Below are 18,852 nucleotides of genomic sequence, written 5' to 3'. Positions count from 1 at the left end.
TCATAATTTGGCTAAGAAATTCTTTAAGTGATAAATTTCATTAAACATATGGTTCTTGGATGCTCCTAAGTTACCTATCACTTATACTCTCTAATTTCATTGCTAGAGTTTGTTTTCCCCTTTCCTTAACAATACACAAGATGCGTACTATTTCCGATATGAAGTGGTGTCAATAGTCTGGGACCTAAAAAGTAACTTAGAATTTTACTTGTCAAAGCCAAAGATTGTCTGTTTACTAATTTTGCCATCCATTGCAGGATGAACATTTAAGGTATTATGTACAGGTCTGAATCTGACCTCTTGCATTTTCTCTAGGGAAGAACTGTGAAAGAATGACAGGATCTTATATATAACAGAGCTCAGATATTCAGATATTTATGTTCTAACACATATATAACTTTAGCTTGTGGTACATAATGGCTCTGTGAATTCATGCTAAATTGATTCAGTTATGTCCAACTCTTTGGGACCCTATGGACTGGAGCCTGCCAGGCTCCTTTGTCCATTGGATTCTCCAGGCAAGAGAACTGGAGTGTTGCCATGCCTTCCTCCAGGGGGTCTTCCCAACTCAGGGCTTGAACACACATCTCTTACATCATCTGCATTGGCAGGTGGATTCTTTACTGCTAGTGTTATCTGGGAAGCGCCAGTGGCTCTGTAAGAATATTTATTTTTTGAATCTATTCCCACTTTGATAAATCAAACTTTATTGTGATATGTCATAAAGTCACAGCTTTCTCAAGTTTCAAGGGATAGCTCCTCATCTCATGTGCCAGAATTTGATGAAAGCTAATTATTTCTGTGTGTTCATCAGGTTCACATAATTGTATATTTTCAATAAATAGCTAACAAAAATAAGGTATAGAATGAAGACAAAATTACACAAAAATTCAAGTAGTAGAATATTTTAGGTGAACTAGCATTTGCATTGAGGCACTTGTTTCTTTTTAACTTATCCTGATTGGCTATTTGAATGTTATTTGAACATCACTTTTTAAAAAATTTTGCCTAAGTAGGAAAATAGCTAAGATTTTTCATTGTAAAGTTACTACTAATAACCCCAACATTCTTTTCTTATCAAACAGTAACAGAAGAAGAGTGAAATAATATGAAATAAAGACAGAGAATCTAGAAACCCATGCTAGTCCATGGTTTGGACTTTTCCAATCAAGTTACTAAGTAATTAAATAAATGCTGAGTAGGAAATTTGAACTAGATCTTGCACTCCTTTCTCAAACTCAGTGGTTGTGACTAAAAGCAGTAAAATGCCTCAAAATGCAGCCGAGGAAAGAAGATTCCAGAGAAACAAGGCCTTAAAAAAAAAAAATCTGATTGAGTTATCAATCACTAAATCACCAAGAACTTACTGTATTTAAATTCTATGAATTGTGAGCTTAAAAAGAATTAACTATGTAGTTTCCTTGTATTTTATAAATAATTTTCAGTTCTGTTAAGTAAGATTTTGCAGTTTATGTGATAGTATTTCAAAGGTGTTTTATTTTGCTTTATATGAAAATTTTCTGAATGGTTTCTAGGTACCAGGTTTTTCAATTAGATAAGAAATTATTTAGCTATCCCATCTTCCTTTTGTCTTCTGAAGAAAAACATTATTGAAAGGCCTTTGTAGGTATTTTTATACAGACATTAAAATTTTTTCCAATTCTGTATTATAGGCCAGCTATAAGTCAAGTTATTTCAGCTAATGAGATTTGCTTTGATCAGAGGAGACCAATCATCCTTCAAAGCATTGTTGTGTTTTGAAATGCAAGCAAATACCTAATAAATTGAGGGTGCTGCAGCAGCAACAGATCAAAATAGAGGCTGATGTTTCATTAGATCACATTAATACCTGACAAAAAGGATGACTACAAATCAATGGGGAAGCCTGCTACTATGTGGGTTAGTGTAAGGGGAAGGCAGACTTTCTCCTCCTTCCCCTTCCCCACCTCTCTCCCACCTTGCCTCTGTCTCTTTCTTCTTTTCTCCTTCATCTATTAATATTTCACATTTTGTCAATATATTTTAGACAGAAGTGATGACTTAAGGCCAAGTATTCTTTATTTTTTATATATATTTACAGTGCTGTATATTTCAGTGGGTGATAGGACAATAGTTGGTAGAGAGAACACTTTAAAAAGAAATACTGTAATAATTTTCATAGCTACATAAAATCTTTTATAACCCTCTCAATATATGTGTATCTGTTTTTTCATGAGGAATGAGTCTTTAAATAGATGTTTTCAGAAGATGCACATTCCTCGTGGAACATTTCAAATATAGTTTTAATAACAGATGATATGTCTTCTCATTGAAAGAAGGGTCAGATGACCTTGGCAAATGAGACTGGGGAAATTCCTGTATTGTCATAAGTAAGAATTTTCTGTTTCTTTTTTCTAATTGCTAGAAATACAGGTTACTGTAACTTGTTACTCCACAAGTTACAGAGCAAATTATACCACTTCATTTTAGTTATTCATCTCTGCCACTGAGCTTGATTTAGCCAATTAATTAGTCATTGGGGATATTCTTTGTTTTTTCCCAACAACAACCAACTTTCTACTTTTTTGACACCAACCATCTGTCCCAGATTTCAATTCTGACTCTAACTATAAGGAATTATCACAGTTCCACATTTGTGCCCTGACTTCAGACACCAGCTATAAATAGAGTCCTCAGGCTATCTACACTTCTGCTCAGTTAACTACAAGTTCAGAGGTTCCTATGACTGCTCCTCCGGTTCAGTAATATGCTAGAACTACTCACAGAAATCAGGAAAGTTCAATACTTACAATTACAGTTTTATTTTCAAAGATATCAATACAACTCAGGAACATCAAATGGAAGAGATACACAGGGCTAGGTATTAGGGTGGATGGTCTAGAACTTCCACACTCCTCTGAGCATCTCACCCTCCTAGCACTTCAGTGTGTTCACCAACCAGGAAGCTTCCCAAATCTCATTGTTTAAGAGTTTTTATTCAAGGTTCATTGTGTAAATGTGATCAATTAAATCATTGACCTGAATAAACTCAGTCTGCAGCCCCTGTCCCTTTCCCACGGGTCGAGAGGTGGGGCTGAAAGTTTCAATCCTCTAGTCCTGTCCTTGGACTTCCTGGTGAACAGCTCTCATTCTGAAACTATCTCAGGGCCCACTACTTAACAACTCAGGTATAGTAGAAAGGGGCTGCTATGAAAGACAAGACACTCCTATCACTCAGGAAATTCCAAGGGTTTTAGGAATTTTGTGTCAGAAACCAGGGGCAAAGACCAAATTATATAGTTTTTTATTATACCACGGACATACATTTTGTTTGTAGAGTGCTGGTGCTATTTTCTGTCTTAGATTTTAAGGCCTATTCCTTTAGCTGGTACCACTTGAGATCAGCTTCATATATTTATAAGAGGTGAAGTTAAGTTGGCCTAAGACTTAGGGCCATAGTGGGAGGGGTGGTGGGGAGGTGCTGGGGTGAATGGTGGTTGTAGGAGGGCCTGATACCAGTACCTGCCTCTTAGAGTTGTTCTGAGTGTCCACGTATACCTGTGACTTGCTCAGAACAGTGCCTGGCAGATAGTGGCAGCTATGTAAGTGTTGGCTATTACTATTATCTCTTTGTTATTGTTATCACTATTCTCTTTATTTTGCTCATAAAAGCACTGAGGCTCGAGAGGTGAAGTTAGCTGTCCAAAGCCTCAGTGGCCCTTACATACCTAAAGCCCAGGTATAAGCCCTACTTCTTGGATAAGAATTGGAAGTGACACATTAAAGACCTGGATTTTGGACCTACGGGCGGGTTCCGACCTGAAGGCGCTGCGCGGGCTCGTGGAGAACACTGCCCACCTGGGCTATTCAGTGGTTGCCATCAATCATGTTGTTGAATTTAAGGAAAAGAAACAGGAAATTGAAAAACCAGTACCTGTTTCTGAACTCTTTACAACTTTGCCAATTGTACAGGGAAAATCAAAACCAATTAAAATTTTAACTCGACTAACAATTATCGTTTTGGATCCATCACACTGTAATGTTTTGAGAGCAACTTCTTCAAGAGTCCGGCTGTATGATATTGTTGCAGTTTTTCCAAAGACAGAAAAACTTTTTCATGTTGCTTGTACACATTTAGATGTGGATTTAGTCTGCATAACTGTAACAGAGAAGCTACCATTTTATTTCAAAAGACCCCCTATTAATGTGGCAATTGACCGAGGAGTGGGCTTTGAACTTCTCTATAGCCCTGCTATCAAAGACTCCACGATGAGAAGGTACACAATTTCCAACGCCCTCAATTTAATGCAGGTCTGCAAAGGAAAGAATGTAATTGTATCTAGTGCTGCAGAAAGGCCTTTAGAAATAAGAGGCCCATACAATGTGGCAAACTTAGGGTTGCTGTTTGGGCTGTCTGAAAGTGATGCCAAGGCTGCAGTGTCCACCAACTGCCGAGCAGTGCTTCTGCATGGAGAAACTAGAAAAACTGCTTTTGGAATTATTTCCACGGTGAAGAAACCTCGGACATCAGAAGCAGATGATGATTCTCTTCCAGCCTGCAAAAAAGCCAAGTGTGAGAGCTGAAAAGAACCCTCCATCTCGGTCAACACTCTGCCCTTTCAGAGTCCATCAGCCGCTCTGAACAGAAACGGAACCCCTGTATGCTTCACTGTTTGCACTTGGAGCCAGATGTCACTAGTCTATAAAAACAATCTTATATTCAAGCCATTAAAATAACAAAACCTAGTAAAGCATCAAAAAAAGACTGTCCCCGTAATGAATTTAGATATATTTTGGGAGAGAAACAAAGACTAGTTTGTTTATCCTTTGCATTAAGTGATAAATGGCAGGTATACTTGAATAAGATGTTTTAATACAAGAGACTCTTTAAAAATGTTTCTTGTTCATTTTGAAGTGCATGCTTTTCAGGTTCACTTGGTATACATGGCTTATTATTTTTTAGTTTTACTACTCAAAAAGTGATTATTTTGAGGACTAATAAAACTTTTGTTAAGGGGTTAAAAAAAAAAAAATAAAGACCTGGATTTCTTTGAAGACCTTGTTTTGCACATGTTTTAGGCAATTACAGAAACTCACATTGTATAACATTTATTAGGCACTACATGCAGAGAACTGTTCATGATGGGGTTTTATTGACTGCTGTTTGTGTGTACAAGACATTGAAATAGCATAATCACCATGTTTGGAGCTCTGTAACAGAACAAGAATTTTCCTATATTGCCTATTAGAATCTCATAGTAAAAGCCAGTAACTTGGATTGTGATGAAAATGAGTCCATGATGATAGTAATTTAATGGGTAAGTTATACTGGAAACCAAGTTCCCTTTCAGCTGCTTTAAATTTTACTTTGTTGTCTCATAGCCTTTTGCATTTGAGCTTGGTGGTTAATGGTCTCTGTGATAAATTTGAAGAGATTTTAAAACTATAGGGGCTGAATTTTCCTTTTTCAGTGGCTACATAAGACCATCATACTAATATTACTTAGGCTCTGGCCTAGCAATTTTCATCAACTTGATCCTTTTAACTTTCTCATTATAATTAATAACTTACTAATTAAAATTTGAATTAGTTGCCAGTAGCAGATGGCAATAAACCCTTAAGAATTTGAAGTTTCTTAGCTGTTTTCTCTTTCTTTGCTGCTTCCCCTTACCAACTTCTAAAACTTCAAAAAATACAAACAAGTAAGAGTGGGACTCATATCTGCAACCTCTTATTTTGTGATTCTTCAGCTTAACTTCAAGCTCATAAAAATCACAGAAAAAATGGGAGCTGCCTTGGGAACATTTTTGCCTAAATAGGAATGCTTTAAAGCTACAGTTCTTAAGAGGAATTCATAAAGAAGTCTTCATTATTAGTGTGTTAAATATCACAACTTAGCTGTGTTCAGCCTATAAACCTTTAACCACTTGCCTCAGTCCTTTACCTGATTTCTTTAATGCACAGCAATACATAGTTGGAGAGAGCAAGATGATGTACTCAGTCTCCTTTTGGCATCTTTGATTCTGTCTCTTGACCTTCTGAATGGATAATGAATAGCTTTAATGCCCTTCCCACTTTCTGTTCCCTTTCGTCTCTCTTTATCCTTTCACTGTCAGTAAGGGATATGTGGGCAGATACCCCAGTTTCTTTTTTATCTTCACCTCAAACATTGACAAAATGTAGTCTCAATGAAAGAAAAAGGCTATAGATAATCACACAGGCAAACAGCTTAAAACACAGCTTACTAAATATAAGGACAATTGTAACCTTTTTCTCAGATTATTTTTAGCTAACTGTGTTCCTGGAAAAATCATTGCAATGTTTTATCTTTATTAGATGTCTATTTGTAAATAATTTGTTAAAAAGTTATTTTCATGCATGAAATCATGTGCTCAGATGTTTAGAATTCACTGGGGCAAAGATGCATTTTCAAAGTGAAAGCTGGTCTTTCATTCAGGCATTGCACTTCCACCACCTCAAGAGACCGTTGCTGGAAAGCCACCACGGGCAAGATCTTGAAGGATTGCCATGGGTGGCATGAAGGGTGTATAACATGACCTCTGCTCTGAAGGACCTAGCTGGGGAGACAAAGATACCTTTTATCTTTATACAGAATTAATGTGAGGATGCCAAAAATGCTCTAAGTAGGGATGTGATTTACTGGTATGAGGAGACTTTTTCAAGGAAGGTAAGGCAAATGATGTTAAGCAAAAGACATTGAAGAGACCACAAGCTGCATAAGCTACAGTTTTCCTGTGTCTGCCAAGGTGCATCGTTTCAAGCTCTGCTGTCTGTCATGAGCAGGAGACAGAGAAAGAGGGATAATTTACCCAAATCCCTGTCTACCTACCCACTATCCACCTATCCAGAGAGATTTATTTTAGGGGATTGACTCATATAACTGTGGAGGCTGGCAAGTTCAAAATCTGCAGGGTAGGCCAGCAGGCTAGAGATTAAGGAAAATATTGATGTTGCAGCTTGAATCCAAAGGCAGTCTCCTGGCAGAATTCCTTTTGTCTCAATGGGAGGTCAATAGGCTTTCTTCGGATTAGGTGAGGCACACCCATATTACTCAGAGACTCAGAATGTTCTAGCTTAAATATTAATCTCATCTAAAAACTCTTTTCTGAGAAATATCTAGGATAACGTTTGACCCAGTATCTCGCTACCATTGTCTCGCTAAGTTGACATATAAAATTAACCATCACAAATGGCAAAATCCTCTTTACAGATGTGGGCTGGTTAGCCTGCCACCCTTGAGATTTGTGAGGAATCTGTCATCAAGAATCAAACTCTTGATTGGCTGCACCTCAGTAATACACGCAGGTCCCTGTTACAGCAGGATGAGGAGAGGGAGGCTCTTGACCATTGGTTTCAATTGTGGGAGGTGGGTGTTCCTTCACGATCAATAGGTTTCACTTAAATGGAAGTCAAGCGGCTCAAAGGGAGGGAGGTGATATTCTGGACAGGTGAAAAACAAATACCTACTCTACTCCTTTGCTGTGTGACGTCATGTTTCAAAGTTTTGTATCTAATCTGCTTTTTTCTTGAATCCCAGCAGCCATATATTTATTCACTTATTTATAATTTAACTGTCTCCTCCAGAATGTAAGCTTAATGAGGAGAGGGATCTTGTCTCTCTTATTCACCACTCCAGTACTGCCTGACAGAGTTGGTGTTCAGTATATATTTTCTTAATAAATAAATATATGAATAAATGTTTGACTATGGACAGTAGGCAGTCTCTGCTATAGACTGAATGTTTGTGTATGCCTCAGATTCATGTGAGGAAACCTGACCCCCTTTATGAGGGTATTTGCAGGTGGGACCATTGGGGAATCTGATAAAGGCACTAATCCCCTCAGGAATGAGATTAATGCCCATATAAAAGTGACCCCAGAGAGCTTCCTCTCTTCTTCCACCATGTGAGGACACAATAAAAAGATAGCCATTTATGAACAGGAAGTGAACTCTCACTAGATGCCAAATCTGCCAGTGTCTTGATCCTGGACTTCCCAGCCTTCAGACTATGAGAAATAAAGTTCTATCATGAACTCTCCAGTCAATGGTATTGTTATAGCATCATAAATGAACTGAGACAGTCTGTAAATAAATGTATATGGTTACAAGTCTATAAATACATATATAAAGTTATATGTCCTGCTTGACTTTAACTGCTTGCTACTATGAGAGAGAAATGATGGAATTAGGGCTATCAAAAATTTTATTCTTACATTTTAGTTATACAGAACCAAGAGATTTAATAGCAGAAGTTCATTTTGTTTGTTTTGTTTCAGTCATAAATTCATACACATATTCAACACATGTGATATATGACACTCCATATATGCTAAGGAAACAAGAAATATGAAAGTCAATTCCATATTTATGGGTCTTTGTCTTATACTTCATAGATTTTTCTAATCTCTTCCACAATTTGGACAGTTTTTCTTTTATTCAGTGTTTTCTGCACAAAGGGGACCCTTTATTAAAAGTTAATGAATGTCTTATTGACCTAAGAGAAACTGTTTTTACCTCAAAGAAACTGAAAAACATCAGTAAGATACTGATAAAGCTTTTTTCCAGATGATCAGTGTTTTTCACTGAAGAATGGTTTTTATATTTTCCATGGCAGAGAATTCCACATTCAGATGTTCCACTGTTGCCAGTAAAGGTTTTCCCAGCCCAGCATGAACAACACTTAGTTAACAATACCTAGTAATGTGCATATTGAGTCCCTCAGCCAAAAGTTATAATGGAGAGACTTGCCTTGGATAACTTATGTGACAGAATGCACTTTCCAGCATTTTGATGCTGTTTGTTTAGGATGATCTAAAACCTTACTTTTTAAGGCCTTTGATCTCTTAGTCCTTCTGATGATTTCCCCAGTTACCTTTTGCTGCATAACAAATCTCGCCAAACTTTGGAGTTGAGGGTGAAGCAGCGGCTGTTTTACTGTGCTCACTGATTCTGTGGTGGTTAGTAATTCATAAGGCACAAGCAGAGATGGATTCTTTATTCTTTGGTGTCTGGAGCCTTAGCTGGGAAGACTCAAATAGCTGAGGGTGACTGGAATGGCGGGGGTGCTGGAAGACTGAAAGGCTAGCCTCAGCTAGGACCTCAGATTACAGTACCTACCAGTGGCCTCTCCATTGGCTTAAGCTTCTCATGGCATGTGGCTGGGTTCCCAGGGTATGTACCACAAGAATGAATGGTACACACTGAATTTTGAATCTCAGAAAATTGTTTTCTTTGAGGTACATGTTACTGTGAAATCAGACATAGGTTTGAATCTCTACTAACTACCTGAAAGAACTTGGGTATGTTTTTTTCTTTCTCTTTGCTTTTTTCTTTCTTTGTTATAACTTCATTTTTTTCATCTATGTTTGGAGAATCTGACAATATGGTAGGCCAACTTTTTTTCTTCCCCTGTGAGATGAAAAATGACTATTTGGGAATAGAGTAGCTCAGTTTGTATTTTGCATAAGGAGCACAGAAGACTCCGGCAAGAGAAGGGACCAGGATAACTTACTGTCCGTGCCCTGTCCCCACTCAATTCCAATTTTTCTGTCATTTGAGTCAGGAACTCTATCACAGTGGACCAGGGTTTCCTTGAGCAAGGCCCAGGGATGGGAATACATGATACAACTCCTAAAATAAAATAATGATGGGTGTAGAAAAAGAGGACTACTGGGCAGGTCATGATCAGTGGTTCAGGGAAGTGAAGGGAAACTTACTTTAGCTTTGGCAAGACTTCTCTGTGAACCACTTGAAAGGGCTGCAAGGTTGAGCCCTAGGTGGTTTGGCTTGGAGTCTCAGTGACTGTAGTACTTTGTACTAAAGGCGATGAGGACAAATGTCTTGCTCTTCCTTGACAGAGCTTAGAGATGTGCAGCATCCTGCAGTGGCAGTACAACCATGGACAAAACAAGAACAGTGCCCTCTCGCGGTGGAGGAGAAGCCCTTGGTCTGCCTGCTTTGTTCAGTGGCCTCTCCTTTTTGAGGCAGTACTGGAGCCCTGGTTTACTCTGGAGCAATGTCCTTCTCATGTCACTTATGAGATTCCCCAGCCTGAAGATGACTGTTTTGAGTTGTAGTCTGAGAGACATCAATAGGTCTGGGCCTTTGAATATTTTAGCTACTGACCAGAAACCTTGAGCGTATCAGAGGAGAGAGTCTGGGGGTGAGTGAAAAGAGACAGGAGGGGATTAATGTGCTGTCAGACTCTCAAACTTACCCAGGAAACCACAGTTACAAATGTAAAGCAGAATGAAAATGCCAACTATATTTGTTGATGTAAAGAGTACATAATAAAAATAAATAGATGTGTAAAGTGCCTAGCATAGTAATTAGTCAATCCTAAAGGAAATCAGTCCTGAATATTCACTGGAAGGACTGATGCTGAAGCTGAAACTCCAGTACTTTGGCCACCTGATGTGAAGAACCAACTCACTGGAAAAGACCCTTAATGCTGGGAAAGATTGAAGGCGGGAGGAAAAGGGGACAACGGAAGATGAGATGGTTGGATGGCATCACTGACATGATGGACATGAGTGTGAGTAGGCTCCGGGAGTTGGTGATGGACAGGGAAGCCTGGCATGCTATAGTCCATGGGATCGCAAAGATTGGGACATGACTGAGCGACTGAACTGACCTGAGGAACTCAGTTAACAATTTTTCCTTCCCATTCTTCTCTCTTCTTTCTTATGGGAGTAAAGCGTTAATTTGGGGGTCAAACAAATCTGATTTTTGAATTCTGACTTTTTATTTGCTAGTTGTGATCTTGGGTCAGTCTTTTACCTTTCTGAGACTTAGTTTTGTCATTAGAAAAATGATTCAAAACTGATTATTTTGTAAGTTTAGTAACATTAAAATAAAATGATAAAGACTGAATAAAATGATATTTCCACCCCTTTTCTAATTATTCCTTTTATCTTCCCTTTACTACACACTCAACAAAAATACATGGTCATTTTATAGTTCCAGCTTCCTGGGGAATTTCAAATGTATTCCTCTCTACCTTTCCTGAGTGACACTGTCCTTGACAAGGATTTCTTTGGGACTGTCCACATTTCCTAGACTGAATTTCCCCAAATCTCCCTGACTGAACACAAGAGGCCATACTCACTTCCTTCCTTTATCCAGAACAAGGTCACCTCCTGTAAATTTTGGAGTGTGTCCATTTGAGGCCTGCTCTGCCTTTTTGTTCATCACTCAGCTTCCACCTTGGAGGAACTAGATAAATTTAGAGGTTAAGCTTGAGGGTTTTATCTTGTTTTCATTGGTTCATAAAGTATTACTACCTCCAGGGAAACAACTAGGGATCCTACAAGGAGGACCGGAGTTCTCAACATATGGCACAGTCACTATTTATTGGGTGACCAGGAACTAAAGGGCTCCCTGTGATCAAAGTGCTTAAACCTAAGAGCTCAGACTAGCCTCAGCATTTACCTGGTCTCAACCTCTGCACTCAAGGGTTTCCTTGAACTTAAAGCAGCTCCACTCCAGACCCTAGTGCCTCATAATGGTACAAAATACACTCAGATTTTTGAATTCTCTATTTGAAACTCTTGAGTTGTTTTAGAGCTTTCTCTAGTCACCCTACCCTTGGACCAGATTTGTTATGTAGCATGAAATTGAGGCTAGTGGGCATTTATCTTCTGGCATTTGTTCTAACTCCTGACCAAATGCAACTACCCTGAGATAGTGCAAATTGCTGACTTATTCACGGAGATGGAGGTGGTGGTAGTTCAGTTGCTTAGTCGTGTCTAATTCTGCGACCCCATGGTCTGTAGCCTGCCAGTCTCCTCTGTCCATGGAATTCTCCAGGCCAGAATACGGGAATGGGTAGCCTATCCCTTCTCCAGTGGATCTTCCCGATCCAGGAATTGAACCGGGGTCTCCTTCATTGCAGGCTGATTCTTTACCAGCTGAGCTACTGGGGAAGTCCTACAGGGCTTAAAATTAAAAAAAATCAAAGGGTTCTTGAACTGGAAAGAGAAGAATCATAGACATGTTAGTGTTCCAGCCAAGAGGCTGTTAATGTGAATGTTTAATTTTATTTATTCTGCTTGGCTCCATATGGTTGATGATGACAAATGGATAAAGCTTCAAGGTGATAAATATTTGGTTTACTTAAGAAAAGGTGTTTCATAACTAAAGATGGAATGGGTAATCTGAGAGGTAGTAAATTTTCTGTCATTGGGAGGATTTACTCATAAGCTGAAAAAATCAATTACAGTAGGGATTTAGGCTTATTAAGTGTTATTGGGCTAAGAAACTCCAAGCTCCTATTGAAGCTGAAAATCCTAAATACATGATTCTGACATTTACTTGCCTAATTAAACATTTGTCTACTTGTGAAATGTTTGAGTCACCATGACAAAGATGATCCAAATTCAAATTTTTAGATATGAGATTTAGACATTGATATGGGTAATTTTAGCCCAGGATTATTGGAATGTGTAATGGCATTGTGCTTTATTGTGATGGTTCTGAGTTCCAATTTTGGTCCATTCATTAATGAAGTGTATAGAAGTGTACTGGAACTGACTCATACCAGCTTGTGCAAGCTGACTGAGTGCATTTCTTCCCAAGTTTGCATTCAGAGCCTTCATGTTGGCAGCTTGAAACTGGCCATACTGGGAGTGCTTACAGCATGAAAAATGGAAAAACACTAAAGATCAGGGTTTTTTGCACTCTCTGGAGTTGGCTGTTAAACATTTACCTATAGAACCATTAAAACAATTTTTTTTATGTGAACTTCAGTGCATAAAACAGATAAATGAAGAATAAAGCTAGGGGAATGGGGCCATAAACCATACCCACTGATATTCCCCTCTTGCCAGGGCACGTCCTTCCCCAGTAAAAGGCTCTAAGGCTTCTCTGTGGCACCCTGTAACTCCATGGGGTTTAAAAGCCTGGGAAGATAATCCTTTTTACTCACACTATGACTGCATTCTTTTAGCCATTATTTTAATTTTCCTAGATCTAAGAATACAGACAGAAAACAGCAGGGTTTCCTCCAGTTTTATAAGATTGTCTTTAAAATGCAAAGCCAAAGGGATCAGTCTGAGAACATTGGAAATCTGATTCCTATAAATACAAGAAGAAATGCACATAGGAAACAATGAGTTTCCTAACTTTGTAAGTGTTCTTAATGTAATTGTGGTTTTTCTCTTGTAATGCAGGGCTAGCCCAATGTGTAGCCATGTTTACATGTTATAAACCTCAGACCTTTCCATTAGCATATTACCTTTCTTTTTCTTTGTTAGACTAGAAACTCGATACCCTGAGGGAATAAGGTTTGGTAGAATGTTGTAATGTGTGGAGTAGGGGCTATGTAAAGACAGTTTTAAATGATCCACGGACTTTTGCATGGGCTCCTAAAAAGGTGAGAGGGCTTTAAAAGGATAACTCCCCAAGGGCAGACTTTGTCCACTTGTCCACAGGTGCATGACCTGTTTCCTGTAGTATCTGAAAACTCCGCTAGGAGGATCATTAGGGTCATAGGATCATAGACTCTCAGGCATAAGTCTAGGCATCTTGAGTGATATGCTTGAGGTGCCCCTGATGTTTCCAGAGTGTCCATACATCAGAAAACAGGAGCATGCATGGCACGATCTGCTGTAAAACTTACCAAGTCAAGTTAACTTTATCACAGAGTGTGGAATTCTTGTTCTCAAATGCTAAAGTGATATCATGTGCCCATATTTTGGTTTGAATATTTTCATCTGAATTTCTCTTGTGCCTGAACTCTGATTTCTTTACTCTCACTCTTCCCATTTTCCCCAGAATTACAGTGAGTTCATTAGTTCATTTTCCTTTCAAGGTTTTCTAATTCTATTGCCTCTTTCCTTGACTTTGTCCCCTAATTTCCCTTATATCAAGTTCTCATCTTCAGAGGGAGGAGCAGAGTCATGGCTGGCTAGATTGTAGCCCTTATCTCTACCTACATTCCTTCCTGTTTCCTTCTCTTGCCAGGCTTTCCTCTTCACTCTGCCCTCAGTCCCTGAACTGGCTTTGGACTCACAACCTTTTCTGCCACATGCCCCGCATGTTAAGCCCACATCCTAATCTGCTTTGCCATGAATTGTCTCCTTCCTCTGCTTAAATCCTTCCCTAGTATCCCTGGTCTTCAACCTGCTAGTTTGTCTTTTGCCGGCTGGGGTTAGAGCTCTGTTTATTGACTTATATTTGTATCTGTTTCTGTAAATCATCTAAAGGAGAGACTTTCTATGTTTGCCCTGGAGCTATGCTACCTTTCAGTTATTAAGCACACAACATAAGGGTGAATTATTATGCCACCCTAAGTCTCTTTACAGTTAAGAAGCATTGGCTATTTTGGTTTCTTCTCAAATGTGGAGAACAATTAAAGATGTTCCCAAATAGTTAACAAAAATCAATTTAGTAAATACTGTTCTCTTCTAAGAACACAAATCAGAGGTAGGACTGACTGATTATATTGGCCAAATCTGTAGGGACAACCAAGTCAAGCAAAACTACTTTACCATGCAATGTGTATAATTTTGTAGTGAGTTTTGGAAGACAAATAATTTTTGATTAAATATATAACTGTGTTTTCATCAGGTTTAGCTTTTCAAATCTAATGATATGACACCTAGTGTTAGTTTTGAGTACTGCTGAACATTTCCATACAAAGTGTATTGAGTCTCCATTTTAAAAATTTCATTTAATTTCTTTATAAACCTTGTGAGATTTATTCAGGTTATGATGTAGTCTCAGGAAAGATATAACTTACTCTTTGGTATCCAAATTGTAGAATGGGATTTGAAGTCAGAAGGCTGGATTCCAGATATGGAACTGGGTAGCTCCTGTGTTTTTTTCTTTTTTTAACTTTTAATTTTGTGTTGGGGTATAGCCAGTTAACAGGCTTCCTAGGTGGTGCTAGTGGTAAAGAATTTGCCTGCCAAAGCAGAAGACATAAGAGATGCAGTTTCAATCTCTGGGTGGGGGAGATCTCCTGGAGGAGGGCATGACAACCCACTCGAGTATTCTTGCCTGGAGAATCTCATGGGCATTGAAGCCTGTTGGGGTACAGTCCATGGGGTCCCAAAGAGTCTACATGACCGACTTAGCACGCATGTATAGCCAGTTAACAGTGTTGTGATAGTTTCAGCTAAATAGCAAAGGGGACTCAGCCATACATAAACATGTGTCCATGCTCTGCCAAACTCCCCTCCTCTCCAGGCCGCCACACAACACTGCAGCTCCTGTGTTCTTGTGCAAACTGTTTTCCTCTTCAAGTCTGTCTGAATGACCTCATTGGTAAAATGAGAGGGATGGATCTCATGTATCTCTAGGCTCTTTCAAACTCTAGTACCCTGTAAGGTATCTTAAGCATTGGATACGTATGCCAGCCAACTCCATTTTGAAGCTTGGAATATGTCCACCCAATAAATTAGTAAATAAAACAGTTGTTAGTTGGAGGAGTATTGTTATTCTTTTGTTTAAAAAAAAAACTAATGTTACAAGTTATAACAAAGACTAAGATAGAATTTTAATAATTTGTAGTAACACTGTCTATATCTGCTTTGCTTAATATTGAGATGGCGTAAAAGTTTGAGATTTTCTGTACTATCTTATGAACTTTTTTGCCAACCCAATACTTGAAACTTGATATGTAGCTAGTGAGACTGAGGAACTAAATTTTAGTTTTAGGTGGCTCACTGGTAAAGAATCTGCCTGCCACTGGGAGACACAGGTTTGATCCCTGGGTTGGGAAGACCTCCTGGAAAAGGAAATGGCAGTCTGCTCCAGTATTTTTAGATCATCTCTGTAGTTCAAAGGGTAAAGAATCTGCTTGCAATGCAGGAGACCTGGGTTCAATCTTTGGGTTGGGAAGAGCCTCTGGAGAAGGGCATGGTAACCCACTCTAGTATTCTTGCCTTGAGAATCCAATGGACAGAGGAGCCTGGCAGGCTACAGTCCGTGGGGTTGCAAAGGGTAGGACACAATTGAGTGACTATATCCCAGTATTCTTGCCTGGGAAATCCCATGGACAGAGGAGCCTGGCGGGCTACAACCCATGGGTTTGCAGAAGAGTCAGACACGACTTAGTGATGAAACAACAACAAATAACAAGTTTAATTTAAATTTAAATGGTCACATATGACTAGTGGTTGCCATCTTAGACCATATAGATTTATAGAGTGTAGGAAATATGGGAACTTCTTGATAAATTTGGAGTGATATTCACCAATATACTTAAATTGGTACTTTATATGCTGATTGACTATATGTGACTCTTGTTATTTCATTTTCACCACTCCCATTTTGGGGGAGGTCAGATTTCACTGTACAAGTGCTTCAGGATTGATTCCATAATTGAATTTCCTCTCATGGTTTCATCTATGTAAGTCTGATTTAATAGAATTAAGGTAAAGCAAAGATTTTTTTTCCTTCTGGTTCACAACAAGGATGAAAACATACAAAAACAGAGAACACTTTGTAACAATTAGTAAGCATGAATTTCAAAACCCAACCCCTATAATTATTTTTCTAAACTAATTTTTTGTGTTTGAAAGTTCAGGTTAAAAAAAAAGCTCAGGAGTCCCATGAGATATTGAAACATATGCTTTTCTTTCTATTATAATTTCTGCAAAGAAAAAATGGACAGTTTTTTTAAAATGTGGATTAACTTAAATTTTAGCTTTCTTGAATTCTACTCTGAAAATAGTAAAGGATTTTGAATAGAAACTTCATCCTATTTTATTCATTTCAAAATATTTATCATTAGGTATACTTTCTCTTGGGCTTCCCTGGTGGCTCAGAGGTTAAAGCGTCTGCCTCCAGTGCGGGAGACCCGGGTTCGATCCCTGGGTTGGGAAGATCCCCTGGAGAAGGAAATGGTAACCCACTCCAGTATTCTTTCCTGGAGAATCCCATGGACGGAGGAGCCTGGTGGGCTACAGTCCACGGGGTCGCAAAGAGTCGGAAAAAAGAGTCGGACACGACTGAGTGACTTCACTTTTCACTTTCATACTTTCTCTTGTGCTCTTGCAGTTAAAATTTAACCTACTCATCTAACTCTTTCACTAGTGTATAATATCTTGATTTCTATGGCATCATAGAACATATTTTAATTTAACCGCCATTGCTGAATGAACAACTCCTCCAACAACACACAAACACTCATACATGCAGATGTACATATTACACACGTGCATGTTCAATCGCTCAGTTGTGTCCGACTCTTCTCCACCAGATAGGCAGGCTCCTCTGTCCATGGGATTTCCCATGCAAGAGTACTGGAGAGGGTTGCCATTTCCTCCTCCAGGGGATCTTCCCAACCCAGGGATCGAACCTACATCTCCAGCGTCTGCTGCATTTGCAGGCAGATTCTTTATCACCAAGCCACCTGGGAAGCCCCATATATTACACATACATATTCGTAAACACATACACATATATACACTCACACACACATTTTTCTAAGACTTAGGATGACTGGGAGCAACTTACCATATTGTTATTGAAAGGACCTCTCTAACAAGGTATATATGCATGGGAAAATTTGCTCCAAAATAAGTACAAAAATGATATGTGACTTATAAAAATTGGTTGCAATATCTATAATGAGTTTTAGGTTTTTCATTCCTAAGTCTACCCTATCCCAAATTTCCCCCTTATTATAAAATTACTGTGCAAAAAACCCACCTTGCTACTCCCATTTGTATGCCAAATATTCAGAACCCACCTTGTCACTCCCATGTGTATGTACTTTGAGCATTTAAAAATGTGAAACTCTAGTATTTTTCTGGCATCCAATCAGTCTAGCACTTATCTAGAGTAACAACTGGTCAAAGCTCAACTAAATGTATTTTTGGCAATATTATAAAAAATAAGGTTTTTAATAATAATCACAAAACACTACAAAACCCAGAACTGGCTTCTGAAATGAAGGTTGAACTTAACTTATGAAAAATTCAGCATTGTAAGTGTGATTTTATTTCAATTTCTTAGAAAATGGTAAGCTTCTATAAATTTCCGTAACTGTGTACACACTTATAATGTATGTTTTCAGAATGTATGATTAGACAGAATGTCCTATTCTGCAATCATTTTGGAAAAAAGGGAAGTTCCACGCATCTACTTTTACTTTACCATAGGAAGCATGATATGAGTTATCTCTGCTCTCTGCTGTATCACATTTTGAAAGTCGTTTTATTAGCGTGAACATAGCTATTCTATTTTCATCAGAGTAACAAATGAAAACTCCTTAGTAACAAGTATTTCCAGATGGAATATTGCTGTGATTGCATATTCTACTTATTTATTCCATTCAGCCATTTAGATACTTACCTTTGTTATTAAATTAATAATATTTGTGACATATTTTTCTTTTACAGATCATGCTTAAGCTATTAAATCCCTTGGTCCTAGATCAGTTTAGCTATTTTTTAAATCATAAATGCCCAGTAGATGGCAGTCTATGCACTAACATTCGCAGAACACCATCCTCTTAAACCCTAATTGCAGCTTGTTAAAAATATGCTTGATGCTGGGAGGGATTGGGGGCAGGAGGAGAAGGGGACGACAGAGGATGAGGTGGCTGGATGGCATCACCGACTCGATGGACATGAGTTTGAGTAATCTCCGGGAGTTGGTGGTGGACAGGGAGGCCTGGAGTGCTGCGATTCATGGGGTCGCAAAGAGTCGGATACGACTGAGCGACTGAACTGTACTGAACTGAACTGAAAAATATGCATTTTGGAAATTTTGATGAAATTTCACACAATGAAGTTGAAAGTCACCTTTAAGCTACCTCCTGATTCATTTTTGGTCTTTGAGGACCAATATAAATGGAACATATACCTGCTTTTTTGTTTCATTTTGTTTGAAAACAATTTT

At 38.5% G+C, this 18,852-nt stretch overlaps 1 long non-coding RNA gene, 1 other non-coding gene and 1 pseudogene across 2 annotated transcripts in view; all 3 read left to right on the top strand.

The window, feature by feature from the left end:
- Positions 1 to 4,742, top strand: part of LOC139036623 (ribonuclease P protein subunit p30 pseudogene) — a 41,423-nt pseudogene extending 36,681 nt beyond the window's left edge.
- LOC139036760 (uncharacterized) overlaps positions 1 to 18,852 on the top strand; it is a 234,377-nt gene that overhangs the window by 83,611 nt on the left and 131,914 nt on the right. The window lies entirely within an intron of this gene.
- TRNAW-CCA (transfer RNA tryptophan (anticodon CCA)) lies at positions 16,758 to 16,829 on the top strand. Its single transcript has one exon. It is a non-coding gene; the product is annotated as a tRNA-Trp (tRNA).

Source organism: Odocoileus virginianus, chromosome 1, assembly GCF_023699985.2.
Source record: "Odocoileus virginianus isolate 20LAN1187 ecotype Illinois chromosome 1, Ovbor_1.2, whole genome shotgun sequence".
In the NCBI taxonomy this organism is placed as follows: Eukaryota; Metazoa; Chordata; class Mammalia; order Artiodactyla; family Cervidae; genus Odocoileus; species Odocoileus virginianus.
Note: the sequence above shows the minus strand (reverse complement) of the source record. Positions and strands in the feature narration are given on the sequence as shown.